Consider the following 7,838-nt stretch of genomic DNA (forward strand, 5'->3'; position numbering starts at 1 on the left):
TTCAACCCTTAATCAAACTGGATTTTTGGATGCTTTATACGCCGAAGAGCCATTATATTGTGACCACCCTCCATCTATAACAATGGGCTCGCCCAGGTTTTCATGGTTTCTCGGCCAAGAACAATGTTTTCATGGGGCACATTAGGACCCATAATCCTCATAGAACAATCCTTGACGTCCGTAAGCTACTTGAACATAATTGCCGACCAGGTTCACCCATTCGTGGCAACAGTTTTTTCCTGCAGGGGATGGTGTTTACTAACAGGATAATGCACCATGTCATAAGGGTCGAATAGTTGAGGAACATTCCAGTAACTTTCAAGTCATGTCTTTGCCCCCAAATTCACCTTATCTTAATGCAATAGAGCATTAGTGGTCCTACTTGGAAAACCAAATTCGTGCTGCCACGCTACCCCCTCGCAATGTGAGGGAATTGCAGGACCAGTTGGTGAGCGCTTGGTACCAAATACCTCAGACTGCCTATCAGCACCTTGTGGAATCAATGCCACTGCGGGTGCTAGCAGTTTTGAGGGCTGAAGGTGGTCCTACATGTTATTAGCAGGGTGGTCATAATGCAATGGCTCTACGGTGCATATGGCTTTTTACGTGGTGCGATATTTTTTCATTTTTCCTCCTTTATTTTTGAATTGCTTTATTATATTTTATTACAAATGTATTATTTTGGAGTACCAGTGACTTTTTTCTTTATTTTTGACAAATATTACAAAAATATATTTTATTAGCTTCGGCTTCCTTAGAAAAAGGAAAATGAAAATGTATTGGTATTACTAGCTACTATTTGCTACAAAAACAACATTTATTGATGAAAAGAAATTCACATTCATAACTGTATTTTCTGCACGAGAACTGTTTACTTTCTAATTAAAGGAATTTTTTTCTTCCCTATAATGAAAGAATTTATGCATTAAAAGCATAGGTTTTTGAGGAGGTGGAAAATACCAACAAATAACACATAAAATAAATTTTGTTTTTGACCAAAAAAAATTATATCTGCTGCTTTGCAGTCTAATAATCAATATTAATTCCATATATTTGAGTGGTATTAGAAAAATCACATTCTAAACTCCATTACATTACCAACATATTAAAATATTGAATACATGTTTACGTCTTATTTACTACCGTGATATCGGAAAACTAAATTCAGCAGATAAAAATTTGGATGCTTATCTAGCATTTTCTATAATTAACTTATCTGCTCAGTGTAGTTTTCACGCAAATAGTTATCCTCGTATTATGCATCATTATCTTCAACATCTTAGAATCGTAAACGTCTTAAAGTGTCATAAAATATTTTAGTACATAAATTTGTACGTTCTTAACTGAAAAGCGTAAATCATGTCAAATTTGAACAAAAAGATAAAGGCAAAAAAGAAATAAGAGCAGGTATTTGCGTTTTACTACATTTTTAAACACTCCTTTCAAAAGTTATGTTTATGGACAATATATTTTATGAAATCTGGTTGTTGTTATCAATACTTTTAATAAAATAAATATTTATTCATATTTTCAAGACTAGCATTTATGAGTAATAAAACAGATTATTTCAGCAATTATACAGAATGAAACAACTACAATGGTGCAATTGGCAATTGATATGCTTCAGGAAATATGTTTTCAATAAATATATTTTCTCAATAATAAAAGTTAATGCATACAGTGTTAAGAATTTTTTAACATTTTTCCTGTCACAAATCATAAACAATATATATATTTACGAAAAAGTGATTATGATGTAATATGAATAGCTTTAGAATTTTAACAATTATAACCAATTATATTGAGATTATGATATTGTTATCCACGCATTAGGAGTTACATATTACAGTAATTCCAATCATCTGAATAGTTAAACCCATTTGTCAATTTCCACACTAATTGTGCGACAAGCAAACTCAGATTCTACATATACCATGTACAGTGCGTGAAATAATAAGCAGACCACCCTTAATAACTTTTAATCTAATGACCGGATCTTCACGTTCTCGAGGAGGTGACCTCAAATATGCAAATTTATAAGTTTAGATTTTAAGAATTTAGAAGTTAGAATTTAAGTTAAGAAAGCAGACACATGCTTTCTCGGAATAAACATACCTGTATTTCAATGGATTTGGATATTTGACATCCAAAATATATTCGGAATGGAAAAGTTCCCAGAGTTTTTTTTTCTCTGTGGGATAACCATAGTGTTAACAGGAATCGAAAGTGAAAAAAATATAAATTGTTAAAAAAGAAATAATTAGATTCTTTTACTCCTTATAAATTAATTAATTTTGATAGTTAAAAAAAGTCTAAAGATAATTCCATTTTACCACATTCATGAAAGATTGTTGTAGTTCATTTACGTCGCTCTAGAGCTGCATAATGAGCTATTGGCGACGGTCTTGGAGACATCCCTGAAGATGATCCGAAGACATGCCATCACAATTTTGTTCCTCTGCAGAGGGGATGGCACCCCGTTTCGGTAGCCCAGTTACCTGCACGCGTGATCGAGCACTTTACGGTAGAACAGTTTAACGAGGACCAATACCGCACACCCTCGGGCTGATCCAAGTGGTCACACACCCGCACACTGATCGCAGTCAGTGATGCTTGACTTCAGTGATCGGCTGGGAACCGTGTCTTAACGATCAGTCTTCTGCGGGACACATTCATGAAAGGATTGTATATCCTACTAGTGTAAAATGAGAGTTAAAATATAAAAGTAAATCATTCCAATGGATAATCTTTTTTTATCTCACATTAAGGTAAAATCTTTTGAGAAAACATTAAGCTTAAATAAAAGAAAAATCTAAACATTGTGTGTTCGACATAAGTTATTTATCAAAATATCTCACGTTGGCTAGTGTACCAGAACAAAAGAACGTTTTATCTGATATCACATATTTATTTCCTTTTCTTTCTTCCCTTCTCACATCTTGATTGAAGAGTATCTCTGTACAGAAAGATCACACACAAACATAGAAAGAAACTTTAAAAGCCTCACATCCAGTGGCCTTTTTGGCCTTAAGACATGACACTCACAACCCCAGCACGCTCGTAAAGTGTTGAGGCAGTTATAAAAACAAAGTTTTTATTCGGTCATAAAGACCGCCAAGGAACAAAATTCCACACTGAGAACACATTTCACAGGAAACCGTGTGAAGAATGAAAAGTAAGAAGAAAAAAAAGTTTTCTCCCATTTCAGACGTAAAATAAATTTTTTTTCGACAAAAATTTTCTCCAAAAGCCAATAGGATCATAAATTTAGTCTATGTCCACAGGTTGTCTCTGACTGTAACTTTCACTGATCTCTATGATGGGAAATGTGAAGCTTCTGCCATAACATTTTTCAAGTCTTTTATGTGTTAGGCGTATCAAAGTACGGTAAAAGTCTGAAAATATAAAATATGGGGATATTTTTGAAGAGCTGGGAATGTTCGAATGAATGCTGGGGAGATAAGCTGGGGTGATAAGACTCATTTATCATTCTTTACATAAAAGGTCTTTTGTTCCACAAAAAGTAATTTGAGGTCATAATTTTAATAATAGTTACGTTTCATAAAAAAAATCCAAAGCTTATTGTGTGTAAGAAATATGTTGTTTTAATAAGCGTAGCACGTGAGCAGTGATTGCGTTGCATTATAAGAATTAACATTTTATTACGTTTCACCTATTTTACTTTAATTTTACGAGTTATCTAAGATATTTTAGAACAAGACTAAAAAAACATTTGAAAAAATGATTCTTAAAAGATTTTTTTTTCTATTAAACTAAAAACTAACAGTTCCAAATTTACTATTTTAATGTCCACTTCTGACCAAACTATAGGGACCATATTTCCCAAATTGGGCTACCCTATATTTTGGGGATTAGAAATCCAAATCCGTCAAAAAAAGGTATGCTTAATCAGAGAAAGTACGTTTTTGTAGCTGATTACGTAACTTAAAATATCGTCTGCACTAACTTATTAGCATATTTGAGATTGCCCCTTCTAACCATTAGATTGTGTCCCAGAACGTGAAGATCCGATCATTAAATCAAAATTGCTCGGGGTGGTCTGTTTTTTTCTGGCACACTGTACATCTCCATACCCTTTTATTTAACACGATATAAAGGATTTATTCTAATAATAATTCATGCATTATTTTAAATAAGATATGCATTAAAATTAAGGTAGTTAACCATTAATATATAGTCCCGCAGTGGACTGATCTTTAAGACACAGTTTACAGCGGATCACCGAAGGTAAGCATCACTGGCTACGGTCAGTGTGCGGGTGGGTGACCACTTGGATAAGCCTGCGTCGGGGCCCGAGGTTGTGTGCTATTGGTCCTCGTTAAACTGACTCGTTAACTCGACTTCGCGTGCAGGTCGTCGGGCTGCCGAAGCGGGGGTGCCATCCCCTCTGCAGAGGATCAAAATTGTGATGGCATGTCTTCGGATCATCCTCAGGGGCGTTTCCCAGACCGTCGTCAATAGCCCATCGTGCAGCTCTAGTACGACGTAAATTAACTACAGCAACAACCATTAATATATACTAGATATAAAGTTTTCCCCTGTTAAAAATTTTATGATTCAAACAAACGAAAATTATATAATTTGGTATTTTGAACTTATTGAGCATGTTTATAGATGGAACTATCTAAATATCTAGAATTATTTTAAAATCGTTTTATTTTTGTTTCAGACTGTAAATCTCAAAGGACCAAGCGAGCTACGGGTAAACATTTCCGTAACTGCAATTGCTTGTACCTCTGTGTGCCTCTGCGACATGATATATCCCGGTGCAAGTCCAAAAGTTGAACACAAACAAAAAAAAATTGCTTTACCTGAGTGAGATTTATCACGAATTACTCCTCAATTTTGCCAATCTTACTATCCTTGAAACGGGAGCGTGCCCAATCCATGTATCACAGGATTCGTGTGTCTTAGATGTTGAAATCACGTGTGAATCTTTTTGTGTTTCTTTAATAAGAAACTGAGCTTTTTTCAGCGAAAATATCGTATTGTTTTATATATAAATAATATTATATACTCTTATGTGTGCTTTGTATAGCAGTTTTTTTAGAATGTGTTCGCAAATATGCTTCATACCATTATTACATTTACATCGCAGTGTTTTTGCTGGTAATACCTCTCTTCATAGCAATTCAGAACAAATAAATTACGTAATCACAACAGTTTGTGAATCAGCATCGGTGTAGTAAGTTTTTAAGGTATGATTTGAAAATATTTTATTCTGATTATTTGTTCATTGTATAAGGATCCATTGGAAAGATAATGAACGTTGCAATTTTTTTTATTGAGGGTATATTTGTTTGGAATGCCGTACAATTCTTCAAATTAAGTATTTTTCCGCGAATATATGGATTCAGTTAGATTTAAAAGTATAAATTGCTGCTTAAATATGTGGGTTTTGCTTCACTTTCTTTTATTTTTTTGAATTAGGAAATTTCTTTTCCGTGCAATATATTTATAAAATTTACATAAACTACTAAAATTTTCATCTTTGAAAAAAATCTTCAAAACCCATAACAATATGGGCAGATCTATTTTGATACTAACTCAATTTGTAAATGGTTTAATATGACGCAATAAATCCAAACCTATTGAAATCATGAAATTTTCAAGTATATATTTATGCATATATCTGAAAACTTAGCAATAAAAACGCTTTAAGTCTCTCCACAATCAATGAAACAAACATTAATTGTACATATATACAAAATTAAACTGGAACTGTTTTAAGAAGTAGTGCTTTATTTGTTTCATATCCGTATCTCTGTTCTTATATGTATTTCCACATGCTAATTGTATTGGCTGTCCCATAATAATGTACTGCACTGATTGTGTGTGGCACATTTTACACAAATGTCAATGCACTACATTTTAATAACTTACGAACTGCTTTGGGCTTTTTTGACAATAACAAATATCAGTGTCTCGAGGAAAAGGAAGCCAGCTGGAGATAAAATATCCTATTACAGAATGTTTTTAACATTTGAAAATCATCAGGAAAATAATTTTTCAAGCTGTAATGCATTAGTCTCATTTGATGACATGTTTTATGTAAAATATGACGTCAAAAGTATAGGGATGTAAATAAAGAAGAAGGAAAAATTGCAGTATGAGCACTTAACATTTTTACTCAACTCTGTTTGATGTCGAATATCTTTAACGTAGACCAGTTCCGTGCAAAATCCTCTTTTTGAAACAGTAATGATTTTTGAAATCTATTAGAGGTGTGTATTCAACGGATAATTATTTACTTAATGTTTCGGTGATTTTTATAAAATTATTTAAGTAAAACGTCAATTAAAAAAAATAGCAAATTTTAAAAATTAAGCTTTTTTTTTAATAACAATACATTGAATAAATTACTAAAAGTACAAGCATTTACTAATATTTGCATCAGTACTTTTTATCGTAATTTTTTTTCACGTTATATGTCTCTAAGTTATTCTGTAGTTTTAGTTCCTTTCATTTAGCAGATTTACACTTGTTAATGAACAGTTTTGAAATGTCAGGATTCGTCCGAAAGAAGTTCGATCGTTTTGTAGGTAAAGGAAAAGTGGGAACCACTGACGTAGATCAAAATGAGTTTTAAATTTTATGCAATCTTAAGATTTCGTTACCATTAAATTTGAACCATAATATTACGGAATAAGGTTTAAAAATTACGATACTGCAGTTCAGAAGAATTTTATAAAATTTCGACTCGATAATTGTTTTTATTTATTTTATAATAATAAAAACTTTTCACTAAAAAAACATTGACCAGTTTCTCTTTTTCATTGAATAAAATTTTGAAAACTGAACAAAAACTCTATAAGAATGGTGAAATAATTGAGCTCACTTTGACAATTTTGCTTATGAACAAGTATTTCACGAGTATTTAATTTTATGTAGTATTTATAGAACTTATCTTTCCGTGAACTTTCATCAAAAAAATGACAAAGAAACGACTGTAGCCATGTAACAAATAAGTTACAATTTTTAAAATCTGATTTATCCACACATAATTCATTTGTATTTTTTTCACTAGACTCAAATTTACAATAAACCTGCAAGACTTAAAGCTTCGAAATTAACTCTTTTTAACATACATCCCTATACTTTTATTCTCTACTAACATCAACTGCACTAAGTCTTAATAACTTATGAGATACCCCTGTATTTTTGGACAAGAAAAAAACACGCTGCGTCAAAAGCAGCGTTTTGAATGAGAAGCCAGCTGGAGCTTAAATAGCTGTCCACAAGACGTCTCCCTTGCATACAACAGTTGTTTTAACGCGAAGACGGATCAAGGAAGAAACAACAGCAACTACAAAAAAAAAAATAGTTGTTGGAATAGCAGAATCGATTTAGAAGGAATTTTTCTTTCACAGCTGCCTTTCTATGTTCGTTACAGTTCTCTGGCCTCGGGCTTTCCTGAAAAGACCAATCAATAATTTTATCCTTTATTTTTACTTTTGTTTCTTTCGCAAGTCTCGATCAATTGGTCGACAAAGAGTGATATTAACAGTTTCCAGAAAAGGCACGTTTGCCATTTGAGTGTGAGACTCGTTGAGCTAATAAAAATGATTGTATGGAAAGCTGACGAATAAATATTGTTTTATGTTCAGTGTTGGGTGTATTTATTTTGTCTTTTCTTATTAATGGACCGAGACGTTGTCTCAAAGAGTAAAATCACGCTTGGTGGATCATGCTTAGTAAACAAACTTGAAGAAACTATCTATTAATTTAAAAGCATGCAATGTGTTAAAGTAAAGATTAACACGCAAAGAAATATTAAAAAACTAAAACCACATCCACATTTGTTAATTAATGTCTTG

The 7,838-nt window shown here is 32.6% G+C and overlaps 1 protein-coding gene across 1 annotated transcript in view; it reads left to right on the forward strand.

Annotated features, from left to right (window-relative positions):
• The window catches only part of LOC107449150 (B-cell receptor CD22), a 239,683-nt gene extending 232,056 nt beyond the window's left edge, over positions 1 to 7,627 (forward strand). Inside the window, 1 exon segment of the mRNA XM_043055035.2 lies at positions 4,691 to 7,627. The gene's annotated coding sequence lies outside the window, so the exon portion shown is untranslated.
• The last annotated feature ends 211 nt before the right edge of the window (positions 7,628 to 7,838 follow it).

Source organism: Parasteatoda tepidariorum, chromosome 5 (assembly GCF_043381705.1).
Source record: "Parasteatoda tepidariorum isolate YZ-2023 chromosome 5, CAS_Ptep_4.0, whole genome shotgun sequence".
Classification (NCBI taxonomy): Eukaryota; Metazoa; Arthropoda; class Arachnida; order Araneae; family Theridiidae; genus Parasteatoda; species Parasteatoda tepidariorum.